This window comes from Tympanuchus pallidicinctus, unplaced genomic scaffold (genome assembly GCF_026119805.1).
Source record: "Tympanuchus pallidicinctus isolate F22 unplaced genomic scaffold, pur_lepc_1.0 scaffold22, whole genome shotgun sequence".
In the NCBI taxonomy this organism is placed as follows: Eukaryota; Metazoa; Chordata; class Aves; order Galliformes; family Phasianidae; genus Tympanuchus; species Tympanuchus pallidicinctus.
In genome coordinates, this window is record NW_026294739.1 from 33,918,473 (window position 1) to 33,935,321 (window position 16,849).

Consider the following 16,849-nt stretch of genomic DNA (forward strand, 5'->3'; position numbering starts at 1 on the left):
AAAAATCAACGGTGTCTTTCCTATCACAGTGTTCCTCGCAAAAGTGGGGATTCTGGAGCATTTTTGTACATCTCAGCCGCAGAAGCATTTTCACCAATGTACCCTTGCTGCACCGTACTGAGATCTATCCAGTATTTTCGCATCTGTTGTTTCTCATCTGCGGCTGAATGGATGTCAGTCACAATGAAGACTGAAGAGGGAGAACGGCATTAAAGCTCTCCTTGGCTCTGTACAGCTCTCTTTCAGTACACGCGTGATCTTACTTCTTTGCTCAGAACATTCAAAATGGTTATCAAGGATGTAGAAAATTTTACTACTGTAATTACAGCGAAAAGGAAAATAAATGCAAGTAATCAAACACAGATATGAATCTGGCTTTGAACTGGGGGAACCATTCAACCATGCTATGGGGAGGCAGCGTTCCCCGTGACGTCAAATTCTTCTGCCAGGGTCGAACAGGGCTGTGAACCAAACCTGCCATGTTGGAACTAAGTACTCTGGAAGCACACTATGGATGTTCAACTTACAGGAATATGAAAACATGACAGCATGTTGTTCTGCTGCTTTCTAAATAATGTCTCCAAGAGAATTTAAGGAGGTAGGTGAACATGTACACCTAAAAGAATGGCAAAGTATTTATAAAGCTCTTGTAAGGAAATACGTATTCTTTACTCTCAGAGAGAACACTTGGAAATTCCTCAGTGCAAAATATGCCTAAGCAAGTTATCTTCTCAGTACAAAATCTCAGATTGTGATGGCTTTCATAGTCCGTCCAGGATCTGACTGGAGAAACTGTAAGTATGACACATGAATGAAAAGATTTCCCATATTGCAAATAATGGGATGAGTGCTTTGGGAAAATGCCAAATCCTTCTTTTCAACTTGCACTTCTGGGGGCTGACTGTGACCTTGTGGGCTTGACTAATGGTTGATCAAAAGTAGATATAGAGTGGAATTGTCAAGAACTAGTTATGGAATGACATTTTCTGGCATTTTCAAGTTTGCCAGATCTGCAGATTCCAACTTCAGATATGATGGCATTTACTACTTGTGTATAAGCACATGAAGCTGCACACAGACATGGTAATACCATGGTTAAAATATATTTAAATGTTCATGTGTGAGTGTCTTATCAGATGTATAATGCACATAAAGCTGTAGGCTTGCAGGATCAAGTAAAAGATCTGATCCCACATGTTGAGAGCTACTCCATTAAGACTTACACTTGAGGTAAGATATTAGACGTTGTGTAGCACTTGACCATAACAGCTAGGCCTGCCTTGATTATTTCATTTCACTAGCAGATACATCGGTGAAGCAATTTGGTTTCTTCTTCATGATCTCTTTATTTCAATAACTGTGTGCATATGTCTTTGGTCAATTTCCCGAAGTACTGTGGGGAAGCATAAGAGCATAAACCTCCCTGCAGGGTACCTGGGCATAAGGAAAAGGGTTAGGAATGGCCTAAAGCATTGGGATAGGCTGCTGTAGTATTTAGCAGGGTGTCTGTCTGTGCCTCCTGTATGGAGCAGCCCCACACGTCAGCAAAGTCACAGCACTGTTCTTTCATGTGACATTGCTGCAACTTTCTGCAAAAGGTAAACTAAAAATTATTTCACATGTATCTGGTATGCTGTAGCATTTATGTAGCTCTGCTTTACTTTAATCTGCTGCGAATGCAGGAAGCAAGTTTCAGACTGCTGTGGTCTAAAACCATCAAATGTATTTATGCAGCTCTTGCAGAGTTGCATTAACCAATAATTCAAACTCACAAATGAGATTGAGGTGAATTTTCTTAGTCATCCCTACTAGAGCCATTCAGTTGGCTACAGGCAAGGCGAGTGTAGTCTGTATACACATGTAGGCACATCATTTTGCCCTTACATTTGAGCTTACTGAAATCTGTACCAACAACACTAGCTATATCAGCAAGAAGAAGCCTGATACAGAGCTTGCTGAATTAAACTTAGCCATTGTCGTTCTTTTCCCCAACTTGGTAAGTTCTTCATTTTAATTTTTAAATTCTAGGTTCTAAATCTGGTGTAACTATTCCTTCCGCTCCAAAAATCTGACAACAAAATGAGATGCAGTAATTTTGTGGAACTGGGAATTTAATTCTAATTTTGTAATAAAATACTTTATTCTTATATTTCATTTTCTTAGATTTTAAAAACATCAAAAGAACTTTGGGGAATTTTGCTTTAAAATCAAGCATACTGCAAGCAGTGTATCAATCATCAGGGGGACACAGTACATGTTCTTAGCTTTTCTCAAGCTATTCTAATAAAAGAAAGCATTCATGACTAACAGAGTGTCAGTTCATATGGATCATCTTTACATTTCCTGAATAAGTACACTGCATATCTTGGATATTTCCCTGAGTAGGTGGGAGGGAGAGCAGCAAGAATAGAGGATCAGTGTTTGTCCCACTGTGCCTCAAACTTCCCGTCTTTGTTAGCTGCAGGACACAGCCGTTGTTGGACTTATTGTACAGGGATGGAAACTCCTGGCCAAGAGGGGAAGAGATAGTATAAAGGCAGCTTTGTTGTCCAACCTTCGGAGTTAAGTGAATGCCTAACTTCCATTGAAGGTTAGGAAGCCAAATATCTGGAAGGATTTAACTTTTGGTGATTGTGTTAGAAGATAATAAATCAATGATCATAATTCTAACCCTGTGCTCCAGCAGCCTCATATTATGGAACCACTCCAGTTGTAATAGAAGAGAACTTCTCCCAGAGTCAGTGTTGCTGCTAACCTCTAATAGAGCTACCTGGATGTACAAATCTCCTTCAGATCAATGGGGCTCTCCTCTCTGCTCATATTTCCTGAAGATTTATGAAGTGAGCTTTGAAAGGGAACTTCATCTTTGACAAATTCTGGCACCGTGTCCGCAGTATGACAGGATGTTTGAGTTTCTTCAGTGGCTTCCAGATAATTGCTCTGAATTTTGCATTTTGAATTAAACCTTCTACTAGTAATTTTTAAAAAATGTTAACAAAACATTTTCAGGAAATTCAGCTTTTACTAAAAATGAACAGTTTAATTTCTGCTCCACTGCATTTAATGTTTATGTTATCTGACAGTTCTGTCTGTACCCAGTATCCCCTCTGATTCCTTGATGGGTATTAATGATGAACTGATTCTCAAGTATCTAAAATATTTAAATGCCCTGTTGGTCATGTAAGTGTTTTTGGAGCACATCAAAGAGCGAGGCATTCACAGAGCTTTCCCTCTCTCCTATGCTTTGCTATTTTCCTTCTTGGTTCTGAGTACTTGAAAACACCTGGATTGGAATGGCGCAAATGAATGACATCTGAGCAGAACCTGAAAGCTGGAAACCATTAAGTTCACTCGAGGGGAACAAATTTCCGCCAGTGTTTGTTGGAGCTCCTCATGACGTTCTCCATAACTCCTAGGCTTGCTGGAGGTACTCAAACTTTATCCTTATAGTTTGAGGCTGAGATTGGGGTTAGAGAAAGCTTTTTGAACTGAGAAATGGTTTTGGAAGGCTAGGCAAAGTGTTTGACCTCAAAACCTTGTTAGCAAACAAGAAATAGTTTCTTTTCTCAGCTTTCCTTCTTTCTTTGCCCTGCTGCTAACACCGATCAGCTGGTCACCTACAACCTCTCAAAAGTGTCTTGGCCTTCTTGTGTGCAGAGAGCTGTTTGCAAAGCAGCCCCGTACCAAACAACTTGACTTTTTTGTGGCCTATATTGCAGTACACCTAATCAGTATTTATAAATCAGAACTGTAAAGCAAAAGTAGGATTTTATAAAGCAAACCGTTATTGTATAGCTTCAGAGTAATAAATCAGTCACTTGTATCCTAAGCGCAAAGTGATGATTTATAAATCAAGGCATTTATTTAGGGATTTTTCAGTATGATTTGTAAATCTGCTATAGAATTTGTAAATCCAGATTGGGGTATGTAAATCCATTTCATGACTTATAAAGCAGTTGAATGTTTTAGCTAAATCTAATGTTTAAAATAATGATTTCTGAATCAAAACTTTCTGCTAAAGATTTACAGGCGAGTTTTATAAATCAGAGGCAAGATATATAACTCAAACTGTGAGAAGTGCAGATTTATAAATCCAACTTGTAAATCAACAGAAAAAACATCATGTTTTACACCAAATAATATTTTACAAATGGCACCTCATACATCATGCAATCGCCACAAATCATCTACATAGGAGTCAGGGTACATAATGTGTGACTGAATCCAAAAGAAAAACTGAGAAAGACCGCACAGTGGGTTAAATGCTCAGCTTGAGCCTTCCAAGACTTGGCTTGTGTTACCAGTGAGCCAAGTTCAGTGGTGCCGACCTAGTTGGTAGTGGACATTTGTCCAAATCAATACACAGTGGCATAATTCATAACCTTGGCATATGCAGCAGAGAGGAGGCCCCACACAGGAGTAACAGGGGTGCTGTAGATCATGATTGAGAAGCATTGGCAGAGTAATGTAGGGAACCTTATGCAGCACCTGTCTGCAGTGCACCTGTTACGGCAGGCTGTCCCTTTTGAAGGAGCCAAAATCCACTGGAAAAAAAATAATCGAACAAACCTTTTCACTGCAACACTTAGATGGAGGGGAAAAAAAAGTGAGATTTTTAATTGCACGCCAACATAATTAAAAGGGTTTAAGAAAAATCCTCACTTTTTAAATTCTAAAGCAATTTGTATTCCCACAATGGAATTTAGGTCCAGAAGCAAATACCAGAGAATAAGACTGGCCTGTAGGTTCAGTAGAGGCTTCATGTCATGGTGGCTGGGAGTTCTAGTACAGGTTTGGAGGTGATGGGTTTGAATTTCCACAGCTATGGACAACTGTTTTTCCCCTTGCCTTGTCATGTGTGTAGGACCAGGTCAGCTGGTCAGCTCATATCACAGCTTGGTACTCTCTCTCTCCTCCTCCCTTCCTCCTTCAGCACTGGCGCAAAGCAATGAAGCTCAGGTAAGAGGTATGATGATAGCATTGCTGCTTCTGGTGCCTTTTCAGGAGGAGAACTGTGGTGCCCCAGAAGCCCAGGAACTCAGCCAAGGATGCTGGGCTTTGTTGTTACCTAGCAGGAAAATGCACTGGAAGGGCTTGCCTAGCAAACAGAGCACCTGAGATCTTTGGTTGCCATCTGGGTCTGAATGCTAGTTCAAGACAAAAATGTTGCAAGGAGAAGGTACCTGTCTCCCAATTTTTGACAAAGTTTTTCACTGAGAACCACTTCCCTGCTCCTAACAGCATGTTACACAATTCAGTAGATCAACCTTTCCTAACTTCTGCTCAGAAAAATTTGGGCTGTATTCCAGGAGGAGTAACAAAGAAGCAGATATTTAAGAGGCTTTGAATGCAGAAAGCCCTACTCAAAGATATATCAAATATTACTCTACTATTTTACATGACTTCTTGACTTAGAGAATTATGGTTTCTAATAGGAGACAAAGTTGGATGACAATGCCATATCCCTTAAGCTATATGGCAATACTTGAAAAGCCTGAGTTGGAAGCTAAGTTAGGTTTCATGCCATGGTATGGTATTTCTGATAATACTGACCCCATTAGCTTGCACAGAAGGTCAAATCCTGAGCTAGATATGGCATAATGTACATTTTGAAAGCCTCTCTAAGCTGCAAGGTCACTCATTCCTAATCAAATCTCAGGTACTAACAGCTACTTCCTGGACCACAAATCCAACCTCCTCCTTGGATATGGAAGCTTCCATTACCTGTGCCAGAGGGACTAAAAAGCAGTTGGCCACCCAGTTCCTTGTCTGTGGCTCTGAGTAGAGGGATACCTTAGAGCATCAGAATGTTCCCATCACTGTTCTAATGAAACTATAGAGGACAAAACATCTCAGCTGTCTGCTTCAGAGGCTATCACTAGGAGAAACTAAGATGAGTTCTCTTGTACTTAACCTCACCTCTCAGAAGCCTAATTGCTGTTGTATGGTTGCCTGATTTACGGTCACATCACCCACGCTAATTAAAGTTTTCATACCCTTGTGATCCACTCCCAAATTGCAGAAAATATTTAAAGGATTCTATCTCCCCTTCTTCTTCTGGAAATGTATTCTGAAAATGCAAAAGGAAAATGCTGGAGTGAAACAGAAATAAATGTGGATTAGATGACAAAGATGTGTAGGACTTACTAGTTGCATATAGTTATTACCTAAGGGCTAAAATCATATTCAAAGATACCTTGTGAACAATTGGAAATAGGATAGTATGTTAGTAACACAATGGGGAGACTGGTATTCATCCAAGGAGCTAAAAGTAGGTTTTCCGAAAGTAATGCCTCCCATTTATTTCCATGGAAAATACAGCAGATACAAAGAGCATATAACACTTTTTGGTAGAGCAAATTCTCACCTAAAAGAGGTTATTTTTCAACAAAGTATGTACTTTATTTGTCAATAACATTAGTAGTAGGTAGATTTGGAAACTTTTAATATCAGTGGTTCTATGAAGAATCATTCATCATCTTTAATCTTTTTACAGTGAGGGCTTCCCATCAAGCCTTTGCTTCATTTGTGACAACCAACTCAAACATAGATTATCTTTTGTTACTAACTCTCGTGTTCCCAGTTTCATAAAGAGGGGAAAAAACAGTGAGAAAACTGAGAGTTCTAAAGGCTGCCAATTATTTTGCAGACATTTGTATACCTAAATTTTAAGGAAGATTTCTGCCATGAGTCTCTGGGTTGCAAACTTCCTATTTACACGAGTGGAAGGGACAGATCTTCAGCAAGAGCAAGGACTGGCAACACTGTAAGTGCTACATGGGCTTCTAACACCATTACCCTCAAAGGTAAAGGGAAAGTCTAGTTATTCTGGGCTGTGTTCTCCTAATGTGGGTCTTCTGTCATCTCTTGACAACTTAAATGTCCCTAGCTCCCATTGTAAGGTGATTTTTAACATAAGTATCTGCTGTGATCCATGTAGCTGTGTGTTTCTCTCTGAGAGCCACGACTAAACCTAGATATGCAGGGACATTCAAGCACAGAAGCTTGAATGACAATTTAGCCATACATTACAGCTGAGAAAAAAAGATGGGGCCAAAGGATGTGCTATTCTACCAGGAAGCAAAAACTAAACACTGTTTTTTAGGCCTCCTGTAGGTAAGGGAAGGCTGCTATGAGGTCTCCTCAGAGCCTTCTCTTCTCTTGTATTTGTTAAGATTTTGGAGTGATTGACCTGGTGGTTTCTTGGCTATTGATGCAAGATAAATTGCTGAAACAAGTTGTCCAGAGATGTGGTGGATGCCCTGTCCCTGGAGAAATTCAAGGTCAGCTGGATTGGCTTTGAGCACCTGGCCAAGCTGTAGGCGTTCATCACACAGGAGTGTGACTAGATGACCTTCAAATGCCCTTTCCAATGCAGGTGATTCTATGAATCTATGATCTTTTTGTTACTACTGAATACTACTGAATTTTCTCCTGCATATCACACTTAAAACTGGTACTTCTTTTGTTTCCTGAAGTGCTTCAAAAGACAGTGCATCTATGGAAGGTGCCGGGATTCATCCCATGCAGGATAGAAGATGTGCATTACTCTGCTGTTCTGTTTTACAGTTGTGCTAAACTATAACTATAGGCGTAGCTATAAAACTAGTAAGGTTGTTACTAAGGTGACCAGCTCTAATTAAATATACACCACGTTTTTCTCTTTCGTAAAGCTACCCAAAGGGGTTTGTATAATGAGAATGCTAAAATAATGCTGATTATACTTGTTTATATAGATTCTCATCAGAGGCAATAAATATTAATGCAAGAACGAGAGGAAGGTAGAAACACCACTTTAAACCCAAATTTCCCATCCTGTGGATCCCTCTGTCTAGAAAGACCGGCAATTACATGTATCTGTTAGCCTCTTAATTGTTATGTCCGTATGTATGGGAACTGCTGAATCACACCCTGAACCTTTGATTGACCACCTGAGGCAAGCAATGAGGCAGCCACAGGGGCACAGGTGAAGGCAATTCCCAGTGCTACCGGAAGGGTGGAGCCTGGCCGCACTTCTCCTAGATCCCATTTAAGTGTTGATTGCTGCTGAGGAAGGTTCTTTTTCTGGTGATCACTCCTGAGAAGAATATTGCGAGCCTACAACATCAGTAAGCATTTTCCACTTATTATCTTTCTATTGTGGCAATTTTACTTAGCCTAAAACTCTGTACCAATTGATTTTACACCTCTGTATGCTTACTGATTGCCCACCATACGATACATCCATATTATTTATGAAACTTTTAAACTGAGCTTAAATGGGGAATCAAAGCTTTGACATCCTACAATAGGACTGATTCAACAAGTGGCATAAGAGCCACTTGATTTTATTAATTATTAATGTTCTTTGTTAGCAGAGTAATGTGCTCTCCCAGATAGACTCACACAATGTGTATTGTTTGATTTTAATGAGACAGACAGGAAAAAATGGCTTGGGCAAACTGATGTTAAATGGAAATTAATGCTAAAAATCTACCACTAACAACAAAAAAGCAACATCTCCAAAGGAGGTAGTCTAAAGTTATAGCAGTGGGAGTTGGCTAAGTGGTATTACCTGACATCACTTCAGTAGAGGTTCTTGAGGGAAGAGCTTGAGAATTGAAGAGTAGTTCAGAGTGAAGGCAGTCTGGGTTTGCCATCTCTGTCAGCTGACCTTATGACGCAGCTGCGGGAACTAAAGTAATTACTATATGTGTGTTTCTTCTCTGGAGTCGATTCCTTCCTGTTTTATACCATTTTTTATTTCTTTTCTTGCATGTGCATTGTACAGAGTGGAGTTTGGCTCTTGGAATGTGCTGTGTGAGGTGGTTCAGCCAGTAAGCTGTATGGCTGAGTGTAACACAGCAGCAATTGCAATGGGTCCAAGAGGTCATTTTCCTCCAAGATGAGGGAGTGCTGAAATTTTCAGTTTTCTATGTGTTTTTCCTCAGGTCTTCTTTCTAATCACTGTTATATTTTCTGGGCCATGCCCAGTTGATTAATTGCTCTGGATCAGTGTTTCATAAAATGTTGCTTTCAAGTCAGTAGAGGTTGAGTTACTTGAAAGTGTGTACATAGAGCTAGGGATAATAGCTCTTGCTGCCACCTAGGATGGTGTATTTATAAAAAAAACAAATCAAGCATCTTTAATTTAGGATGTGCAATTAGCTGTGCATATTGTCCTGACTGCATAAAGTATGCTTCTTATTTCATCTTCCAGCAGCAGCCAGGCCAGGTCCCCTTTAAGTCAGTAGGAAAACTCCTGATTGATGAGGTAGTACAGGTGGGGCTGTGTGAATGCAGACAGCAAATTCTGCCATGAGGAGCTCTGGGATGCTCAGAGCAGTAGAACTTCTCTTGCTGCCATTGCTGCCCTTCGGCCGCTGAGCAGTGCTGGGAGCTTGGCTGCCGGTGGGTTCCACCGTGGTGAGGGGGAGAGCTCTTAAAATGAATGGCTTTAATATTGTGCAGTATCATATGTTGTGCTTTTCTGCGTGGTTTTCTCTGTGACTCGTCCCAAACTGGTGATGTTTATGTATAGTAACATCTAGCTAATGGCAAAAGTGAATAGCTGCTCGGGAGGTGAATTGCTATGAAACTCACTGGCGATCACAAAAGGTGATCTTTTTGGTAGGTGATGAAAGAGATCTGTTTCTTTGTGAATGGAGGAGAAGCATTCTGCACTTCATAAGTTCAGTGTTTAACAATTATTTACAAAACAAAAGCCTTCACCCAAAGGAATCCTCACTGGAAATATTTGGGCTCCTCAGGCTTTGTTCGAGGTTGTTGGCTCTCTTTCTTCCAGCCTCAGTAATTGTTATTGCTTTGGTGTCCATGGAAAGAGCAGCCAGATGTTTTCTATGTATGTTTCTGTACCTATCGTAAGGAACATCATATTATATGAATACTATTCCATGAGTAATTGGGGAACTCTATGATCTTATACTGCATGAACTTTGGTCAAAATGTTGTAGAAATCTGTTAAGTGAGAACTGAAAATTGACTTGCTAAGTGAATGAGGTTGATGGCTTTTTTTGTTATCTTAAGACTGTGAAAACATGACCAGTGACAGTGTTAGCTGGACTTTGAAAATGGAAATAATTATGTAATTAAGAATGTGCTTCGATTCTATTATACACTCCATAAAATTCCCCAATCTTAAAAACAACATGTTTTAACATACTTTACTAAATATAATTCATGTGACTGAATTTTATATCCTACCAAGTTATGCAATTAAGTAGTACACGACTATTTCTTACAATTAAAGATTGCAAAAATCTTCCTCCATACAATATGATATATTTAACAACTTTTTATGCTAAATAGTTGACATAGTTAATGTGGTAGTTACTTAATTCAATTTTAATTAGCCAAACACTAGTTTGAAAATGTGAGCTTTTCATTAACTGACATTGCTCATATTTTTGCTGCTTGTTTTCCCCATAGTTCTTTCAGATTACGTATGTGTAATACATTAATGTTCGTGAAAATCATTTTTCATTGAAGGCAATGCCAAAACTATTGCAGAGCGAAGAGGAATATGTATGTGTGTTTTTTGACAACTGAGTTGTCAAAAATATGTAGTTGTCTCTCTCTATATAGAGAGAGAACAACAAAACCACAACAAAGTAGTAACTAAGTATGGATCCTGAAGAAAGCTGTTGGCTTGGTTTTGTCTTGGCCCAAGTAGCGTTCCTCTTCCTGTTCTTTGTCTGTATGACAATAGGGCCATAGCAGCCACCTTTGAAAAATGTGGAGGCTGTTTTATGTCAAATGCTAAGAGGAAAGGCTGGGGAGGTGATGCAAGGTCGGTGACAGCAAGTGGAAAGCGGAGGGAGCTGCCCGATGGTCACAGCTGTCTGGGCTGAGCTCTTGTCACCGAGTGGCTCTGGAATACGTGGAAACCAGAATGGATCCGGGGCTGTACGTCATGAGGAATGGCTTCTGAAGGACTCCTCTAATTTATTGTTTGATTCTGAATTATAAAACAGGGAAAAGGTGATATTAATTTGACTTTGTTATAATACTTGCTTTGCACTGTTAATCCTACTATCTATATAGCTGGGGAAAAGATACCAGCTGGTTATAGGTTAGAAATTACCATATTAATGTTTTATTTGTGTGGGAATATGGTTGTGTTAATTAATGTTTTGATGTGGTTACCAGCACTTAGTGGTTTCTGAATGTCCTCTGCTGACTTAGGGAAATTAGAAACCTTAGGGTGTGCATTGGTGGGGCCAGTGGTACCATCCTCACCCAGGTGCTGGGGAGGAGAGGGAGCAGTGGGTGTTTGGGCAAAGGCAATGCAGCTGGTGTTCAGCCAAAAGAGGGGTTTTCTGACGTGCAGCTGGAGTCCAGGCAGGGCTGGCTGTTTCTCAGTGTGGATAATTATTGCCTCTCTGTGCGAGAGGAGCTCTAGGTGCCTGTCTTGCTACAGAAGTGTGTTTGCAATTTGCTGCTATTTCATAGTCTAAAATAGTTATTTTTCTTTAGTTGCAATCAGTTTGCTTTCTTATTTCTTAAACCTTCTTTTTGCTTTATTTTCCCTGCCGATTGAAGTGTAGGGAGAGAAGCCCCCAGAATGTGAAGAAGGAATATGAATAAGCAAAACAGATGTTAATCTTGAAGCTCTCATTTATACCCTTTGCTTTGCTTTACTTCCTCTTTCTCTATACCACCCCCACCCTCTACCTCCTGTGCTATTTTTCTTCAATTTCCAATTGTAATTACTGCCAAAAAGTGATTTTAAAAATATATTAATCTAATGGCCAGGTGCTGTGTTTATGCTATTGATAAATCTCCTGTGCTCAGCCAGTGGAGCCGGAAGAGTTAAGTGTACCAGCACTCTGTAACCTAGATAAAAGTATGCATTTTAATTTCTAATAAAAAAAAAAAAATCAAGCAGGTTTGAATAGCAATAAAATTGCTCAAAATGTTTAAATTGAAGGAAAACAATTGAAAATGGATTTAGAAATATAATGTTTAGTTAAGCAAGCCATAATGTTCTGTTATTTTAATCAGTATTGTAAAGCAATTTAAACTACGCTGGAAGAGACTTCTTATGTTTTCACATAGAATTCTCCCCCTCCCCCAAACAGTCACCAAAAATTCTTTAATGTTTCAGTGATTTTTTTATTTTTTTTTTCTTTCTGTATTCTGTGGTGATAGCACAGTCTTTGTGCAGGGTTTTCAGGCCGAAATGTCAGTGTGGCTGTGATGCAGATGCCCGAGGAAAGAGCATGCCTTGAGGCAGGGGAAAAGGGCTCCTCCAGCTCTGTGGTCTCTGGCCACCAACCAACCAGATGATGTCTCAGCAGTGGTGCTCTTATGGGTAACTGAAGCCTTGAGAAGTTTGGGCATGTCTGACCAGCAAGGGAGCTGTGCCATGGAGGGCTCACTGCATGGCTGTGTGCGGTGCTCTCCTTTTTCCCTCTGTACAGGAGTGTGGGCAAATAGATCTCCAGTGCTGACCCCTACTTTACCCCACGATTGTTTGTCTGTTCATTTAAATTTCAAAAGAAATGTGGAGAAAAGAGGATCCTGCCCTGTGCCTGCAGAGTACCCAGCCTAGCAGCGCCTGTGTTCCCATTTGGGTCTTGTGGGTACTGCTCCAAAAGGGCTCTTTAGGAGAGAAGTCCCATATTGGCAATAAATCACTGGGCCTGACCTGGGGCTGCCAAGGGAGTGAGGAGGGGAGAAAGGAAGCGCTTACCCTTCCCTTTATTCTCAGGGTGAGAGAAACCAAGGGCTGAAAAAGGAAGTTTCTTCCCTTAATCATCCAATTCTCCTGACAGAAGACTTCAAACTGGGCATCACATTGGAGTGAATGACATGAGGGGGACAATTTGATGTTCTAAGTGCGGTTCCTGCCACTATTAAATAAGCTATGTGGTATTTAGTATGTGTATATTAAAGTTTAGTTTTTTGAGTAGGTACTAAATCTCGGTGACGTGCTGAATTCCCATTCTGTGAGGCTCCAGTGCCAGCACTGAGCTGAGGGGAGGCGGGTGAACTTAAATTAACCCAGGAGAGGAGGGTGAATGCTGCTTTCAAGCAGCAGATGCTGCAGCACCAAATAAGCATATTGCACAATAAATAGCAGTCATGGCTTTAATTAGGAATTCAATTGAAGTTGGAAACCACTTGCCTACAGTAAAATTGTCCTATTTAACATTTCTATCAACATATTTTTTTATCATTGGCATTGTTGCTTTTAATTTAACTTTCAATTTTAACTTTCAGTGTTATAGATAAAATCTTTTCTTAATACCATATTAATAGTTTGTTCTTGTGAATCTATCTTATACTTGAGTCACAGGCACAGAACTGATCTGGGAGGTTTAGGGCAGAAAATATGCAGGCCTTTCAATTAGCTGTCCAAAATCTGGGATGCTGGTACCCTTGGATCTATTTGGAGCTCTCAAGTGTGTTTAGCATCCACACAAAGTGCTGGCTTTAAAACCACTCTATGTGGCTCAGAATCAGAGGAACAATGGCTTCACTTGCAACTAGCAAACATGGGCTGCCTCGAGATGTTGAGCTTATAAAACATAAACATTCAGGAAAGTGGGGCAAACAGTGCTTGCTACATCTGCCAGCGTGTCTGTAGCCTTTCTATTGCAACTGTGATGAAGTTTAACTTTGAGAATCAGCTGTTTGTTGTATTAGTATCCTGGGGAAGGCTTTCCATGTATCTAGTTGAAGTTCAGTGTGTGGTTAGTGATTCTGGGTGGCTGCAGAGGCACTTGCGTGATGCTGGCACTAACAAGCCAAGAAAGGAGCTGTGTGAGAAAGCTTATGTGATCTGATTCCAAGGATCCAGCAGTTTCAGTATTAGGCATCATAGAGTGGGTCTGTGGCCAACTCATTATGTGTAAGACTGACACGAGGCAGGTGATGGGAAAGGGAATGCTGTGGATCTGTATCTCTACAAGGCTGTTGGACTGGGACCTGCCAGCAGGGACTGGATACAGACAAGCACTGAACAAGAGGAGGAGACTCCTTCTTGGCTCAGCAACGTCCCTCCCCCTTTATTGGTTCACCCCATAAACCACGAAGTGTTTCCTAATGAATAAAATACTTGCCTATAATATAAACAAAGCTCTAAATTAATAAGCCTCTAATACCAGAGCAGTATCACAGCTCTGAAATGCTGAAGTGTTACAGGAAGGAACTCCATAAAGACTCGGCAGGTAAAAATTCAAACAAGCCTATGGGGAGAAAAAAAACTGACTCTCACAGCACAGGAAGATGTAACTGCTGCTACTCCACATTCCTTGTTATCTCACGTCAGGAAACCCTTCCCTGTCGGGAGATCTTAGATTTGGAATAATTCTGGGAATGTAAGAAGGAGGTACAAAATGAACTCTTTAGAATATCACAGAAATCACTGTGTTTTTATTTTTTTTTACCCTTTGTTTTCCCATTGTGGGAAGAATTGGACAATCTCCAATATAAAGGGGAAATAAAAATCAAATTCTGCAAAGATTTGCCCTGCCCTAAATTTGTGCTTAAGCAGAAAGCTTGTGCAGGGCTGGATTTGTAGCTAGGCACTGTTACTTGGGTTGAGGTTGCTGGCCAATGCAAGTGTGCTGCATTGTAGACATCCATTCACTCCCGCTCTGGTTAGGAAATAACTTTGCAAAGCCTAGATCACACAAGCAGTGTTTGTGCTGAGTGTTGTAAGCACTTACAAAGAGCTGAAACTCATCCAAAGTTGAAGCTGAATGTAATCTGTTCAGAAGTATCCTGGGAAAAAAAATGGTATTAGTAAATATATCAAAGGAGGGGGAAGAAGACTAGGAGAGAAAAACCTGATAATGTGAACCAAAACACGTTGTTGAAAGAAAATAGAATAAGATTTTAAAAAGTTAACAGATACTCTTTACACTTCTATTCTTCTGATCTCTGATTTTTCTGGAGTCACTTATGGGCAGTTGAGCCTCTGTGTCCCAAGTTTGATGTACTATATTACTTCAGCTCTCTAAAACTTGAGTATATCCTGATTTTACTCATCAAAAGTGGAGAAAATAGTGGATTTCCAAATTGGTGTGTAATTTCAAGCAATGACTCATAATCAATAAACTATTCCCAGAACTCCAGTTAGGAAGGGAATAAAAACAGAGAGAAATAGCACAGAAAGTAAAGGAAGTAAGTTCCTAAAGAACTGTAGCTGAGGAGATATTAGTTGCTGACCCCGTATCCTGTTATTTAGATAAATAATGTGTGTGTGATGGAGTTGTTTTGGTGCTTTTTGTTGATGTTTATTTTGTAAAAATGAGCAGTTCTGACTGAAGCACTTTTTCCATTTGAGATGTACCTTCTGGGACGATTTATTTTGCTGTGTCTCATTTTGAAAACACAAAGCTCTGATTTCAAGTTCTACCCGCAGAATGTTCTCCCAGAGAAAATGGCCTCTCTGCAAGGAAACTGTGAAAGAATGTCTTCTAAAGCATATGGAGAAAGTTTTTCATATGGTTCTGTGTAAGGCTTATTTTATGAATGCTTGTTTGCAAGATGCTTTGAGATCTCAAAATTGCAAACGTGCTTGTTAACAGACTGAAGTTTTTATGTATTTGGAGTTGATTTTTGTGCAGAGTGTATGCACAGAATGCCAGGTGACTATGGCAAGTGAGAAAATGGGGCGGAAACCTGACCATTTCATAGGATAAATCCTGCTGCCTTTGGAGCATGCTTATCTGCTAAAACGTAAGTGAAGCATGTAGCCTTACGAATAAACCCAAATCAGGTTCAAAGCCTGAATGACATCTGTCAGAGAGAGGCTGCAATCGGGGCGTATTGTCCTTTCCAGCTCTTTCTCTGTGAGTGATCTGGGATTTTCTTTGTCATTTCCAGAGCATTCTCCTGGAGAGTTTTAAAGTGATCTCTTTATACCCTCCATCTTCCATTTTAAGTATGACCAGGATTAATATAACATATGCAAACTAAATCCAGGCTATTGCATTTACCAACACTGAATTTTTATGAAGATAGGGTAGCTTTTTAATAATCCTCTCTGGCTTTTATTTGCCTTCCTTTTTAATATTTCAATAGAAAAAAATATTTGTTACTGTTTGTTATTTTGCAATTTATTTTTGTAAAAGTCTATTTGTGTTGTTTTGGCCAGAGAGGTACTGTGACTTGCTCCAAATTGCCCTCCTCCTGGAGCAATCCATAGAAATGTGTTGCTATTGTGTTAGTACCAAAGTATTTCATATCTAGAAGACTGAAATCACAGGGACAAATGAATATTTTTCTTTGCTCGACTTCTATGTAACGAGCTCTGCTGTTGGGCAACTGGAGATCTTCATTCTAGCCCTCTTCTTGCTAGCTCCTGTGTGGCTGAGTGCATGAATTCTTAATACTCCCATTTCCCCATCTGTAAAATGGGAATTTTTATACTTTCTAGTTCTATAAAATTTATAATGCAATTAATTGGATATTGACAGAGCAGTTAGAGACCTCAGGTGGTATGCAGTATATGTAAACATTTTGACAGTTTTATTATTACTTCTGGGTTAAGAGTAGAAATATTTAGGAATTACATTTGAAAACAGGCTAAGAAAATTTGCGTGGCTGTTGTTGTGAGTGGAAGTATTTTGACCATCTCTACCTATTCCAAAAATAAAGAAGGACTTGGTCTTGAAATGCATCTAATTAAGGCACAGTCCCCATTTCACAGAATCTTTCCAGCAAGCTAGTTATGTTAACAGGAAGGCCAATGCTTCTTATGGAGAAGAAATAAAAGGAAAAGTTAAAGTGAGTTTGTGGAGTTTAGAACCCATATTCCTGTAATATTGACCTATTAAAATTCAGTAGGATACATTACATTAGTCTGGAAATAGCACTGGCTAACCCAAAGAATCAG